This window comes from Nicotiana tabacum, chromosome 8 (assembly GCF_000715075.1).
Source record: "Nicotiana tabacum cultivar K326 chromosome 8, ASM71507v2, whole genome shotgun sequence".
In the NCBI taxonomy this organism is placed as follows: domain Eukaryota; kingdom Viridiplantae; phylum Streptophyta; class Magnoliopsida; order Solanales; family Solanaceae; genus Nicotiana; species Nicotiana tabacum.
This window is the reverse complement of record NC_134087.1, coordinates 2,308,688-2,312,712: the sequence shown is the minus strand read 5'-3', so window position 1 is coordinate 2,312,712 and position 4,025 is coordinate 2,308,688. Positions and strand designations below refer to the sequence as shown.

At 36.7% G+C, this 4,025-nt stretch overlaps 1 pseudogene; it reads left to right on the top strand.

Moving 5' to 3' along the window:
- The first annotated feature begins 418 nt into the window (after nucleotides 1-418).
- LOC107826910 (pentatricopeptide repeat-containing protein At5g43790-like) lies at nucleotides 419-2,242 on the top strand (annotated as a pseudogene).
- Nucleotides 2,243-4,025: the final 1,783 nt, after the last annotated feature.

The following is a 4,025-nucleotide window of genomic DNA, read 5'->3' as shown; positions in this document are numbered from 1 at the left end:
TTTTTGAATTTTAGTTTATTTATCAAATTTTGATTATGTTTATGTTTTTCCTTATTTTATTTATAATGGAAGATTGTGACTATCCTAATTGAAAGTTATGTGATCTGAGCATGGTGGTGAGATTATTTGAACAAATTTTTATATCAATCTGTAACTAAATCGATTAAAAAAAAGAAATCTTGACCATAATGACCAGATGTATGATTTTTGTTCACATAGGTGCTAAATTTGTATATGTTGAAATGATGAGCTAATTATGTCTTTATTTAATTTTCAGATGTGGGCATGATCTGAATTGTTGTTGGGTTCTGCCGTGCGATTAATCCTGTGCAAGTGCACCATCAAAAGAAGAAATCTCAATCTGCACTAAGGACTTATGAAAGGTTATGTTTGTCTTGCAAAACTTCGAGCACATCACATGAAAACGTTGAGCTCAAAATCTGCCCACCCAATTTTCAAACTCATAGAACAATGCAAAAACATAGCCACCCTCAAGCAAGTGCATGCTCAAATGATCACAACTGGACTTATTCTCCACACTTATCCTCTTAGTTGCATACTCATTTTGTCCTCCACCCTAGCCTCCACCAACTCCTATGCGTTAACCATTTTCAACCAAGCAAGCAATCCAACAATTTTCCTGTTCAACACCCTAATCTTATCATCCCTTGCTAGGAAAGATGATCAAGTTCACTTTTCTTTAGCTCTTTACACTCGTATTCTCACTCAAACCACTCTGAATCCCAATAATTACACTTACTCGTCTCTTTTTAAAAAAATTAGTTCTCAACCATGGCTTCAACATTGTCGTGCCTTGCACACCCATGTCTTGAAATTCCTTGAACCACCTTATGATCATTTTGTTCAAGCCTCGTTGCTTAATTTCTACTCCAGGAGTGGCGAATTTGGGGTTTCAAGATTCCTCTTTGATCAAATCACAAGGCCGGATTTAGCTTCTTGGAACTCCATACTTACAGCTTATGCCCATAATACTTATGTTCAATATGAAGCCATTCTTGATAATGCTTATGATAGCACTAATTTGTCATTGGAAGTTTTGCTTTTGTTTAATCAAATGCAGAAATCTTTGGCTAGTCCTAATAAGGTTAGTTTGGTGGCGTTAATTAGTGATTGTGCTGATTTGGGTGCGGTTAGTCAGGGGATATGGGCTCATTCTTTTGTGCTTAGGAGCGCCCTCCAGCTCAATCGCTTCATTGGCACAACTTTAATCGCCATGTATGCAAATTGTGACCGTCTTAATATTGCTCGACAGTTATTCGATCTATTGCTTGAAAGAGACACGTATTTTTATAATGCCATGATTAGAGGACTTGCAGTGCACGGCCTTGGGATGGAGGCTCTTGACCTTTTAAAGAAAATGCAATTAGAAGGTTTGATTCCTAATGATATAACTATGCTAGTTATAATATGTGCTTGCTCTCATGTGGGGTTGGTTAATCAAGGCTGCGAATTTTTTGAGTCAATGAATGAGGATTATGGAATTGAGCCTAAGCTTGAGAACTATGGGACCTTAGTGGATCTTTTGGATCGAGCAGGCCGGGTAAAAGAGGCTGAAGAAATAGTTTAGACCATTCCTATGAAGCCAAATGCAGTTCTTCGGAGGTCTCTACTAGGAGCTGCTCGTGTTCATGGTAACTTAGAGGTAGGTAAATCAGCATTAAAATAGTTGGTACAACTTGAGCCAGAGACTAGCAGGAATTATGTGTTATTATCGAATATGTATGCTAGCATGAACAGGTGGGATGATGCGAAAAATATAAGGAAGTTGATGAAAGATCATGGAATCGACAAAGCTCCTGGTAGTAGCATTGTCGATATTGATGGTGCTATGCACGAGTTCCTTATTGGTGATATGACTCATCCACATGCTAACTGGATATATCTAAAGCTAGATGAGATAAATAGAAGGCTGCAAGAACAGGGTCATAAGTCAGGAACAAGAGAAGTGTTGTTTGACATTGAAGAGGAAGAGAAGGAAGATGCACTTTCATACCATAGTGAAAGGTTAGCCATTCCTAATGCTCTTATTGCATCTGATTCTGGTTCCCCTATTAGAATTGTAAAGAACCTAAGGGTTTGTAGTGACTGCCATGCAACTACTAAGCTTATTTCAAGGATTTATGAGAGGGAAATTATAGTAAGAGATAGATCTAGGTTTCATCACTTCAGAAATGGGACTTGTTCTTGTTTGGATTATTGGTAGAATTTCTTGTACTTTGTGTTATTTGGAACATATAGTTTACTTCACAGGCGAATCTAGAATTTCTAGTACATATGTGCACTACTTAAAAAAGAAAGAAAAATTATATTAAGGGGAATTGATCCTTATTCCTCTTAGTAAATAACTCAACCTTCAATCAATTGCATCATTCAGTCTTCTTGAAGCATGGGTGCGAACAATTAATATAATATCAATTTTAAAAAATATGTACATAAATATCTAATTTTATGGAAAGACCATGGGTTCACGTTCCCCATCATCTCCCTATAAATTCGCCCCTAGTTTACTTAGTCGGACATCTTGCCTCCTCTATTTCAAAAAAAAAGCGTAAACTAGCGTTCCATTTCCTTGTGATCTCGCTTTTGGTGAAAGATGTATGTATAAAAGTAGAGCTACTGTATTATATTTATCTCTATCTTTTAGTATTGCTGAATTATAGCAAGTTGATTAATCATGGAGAAATGATAAGTCTTACTTGCACTCCAAAAAATGCTTTATGGACTCCAATTACATATTCATTGCGTCTAAAAGTACTTTAATTTACTCTCCGAAATACTATGAATGTGAAAAAAAAATCCAATTAAGAAGAATTACAAACCTGAAATCTACATTTGCTTTATAGTTGAGTCCTTATAAAGAGTAATCATATAAATTTATTACCGAAAAATCATATAAATTTTATGTAATGATATTTTGCTTACATGATAACTCTCATTTATCCTACATGGTACAATTATTGATTCTCAGATTTTTTTTTTTTTGGGGGGGGGGGGGGGGGGGCTAAAACTATGTTTTTTGCATGTTTCAATGATATGATAGGTTTTTCGGATACATTTCAGTGCATTAATTTTTTACTTGCTTCCTAAATTGTTTTTTGTCTACTTTTATCTTTTTTTTTGCTATTATTTTCTTAGGTCCAATGTTATCATATCTATTCATGTATACAACCTCCTCTCGAAGTGTACATATCTTTGCATTTATTAGTTCTTCAATATCTTGAATTTCCTGATAGCCTTGCTTAAAACCAAATTAAGAAAAGAGAGTAAAAGAAAAACAAAAGTCTTAATGTTGGTTAAACCATTTTACTTTGCTGGAAAAGAAAAAAAAGAAGGGTAAGAACAAAAACTAGCTTTCAATTAAACTTTATAAAGAACTGCTTCCTGTCCATATAAAATAGAGAGACTACTTCGGCAAAAAAAGGAGAAATAAATGGTAGCAAATGTTTGCTTCACTGAAAAGAGAATTTCAAAATTGAAAGGTTAAGCTTTTCACCAAAATTTTCAAAATTTTCACTGAAAGCACCCCGCGCAGGAGGCGCGCTGGATAACAGTGGTGCATAATAAGGCTCTTGAGGTTTAAGAGGAGCTGGAATACCACTGGCTGCTGGAAGAAAATAATGAACAGGGCGATTCATATAACCCCTACCATGATGACCTGCAGCTGGGGTACAAGCACCAGAATAATGGCCCGACTCTCGAGACCTCTTGGCCTCTCTCTCCCTAGCTTGCATACCCTCAATCCTCCTATCGATGCTCATCACCTGCTGATAAGAAATAACCATCTCCAACTTACGATCCATGCTAGACCTGATGTTGGGAATAAGGCCCTCAATAAATCGGCAAACTCTCTCACGAACAGTAGCAATCAAGGCTGGTGCATGACTAGCCAAACTGGTGTAACGGACAGCATACTCCGAAATAGTCATAGCACCCTGGCGCAAATGCTCAAACTCTACACGTCATGCGTCCCTGAGGCTCTGAGGAACATACTCCCTCAGGAACAG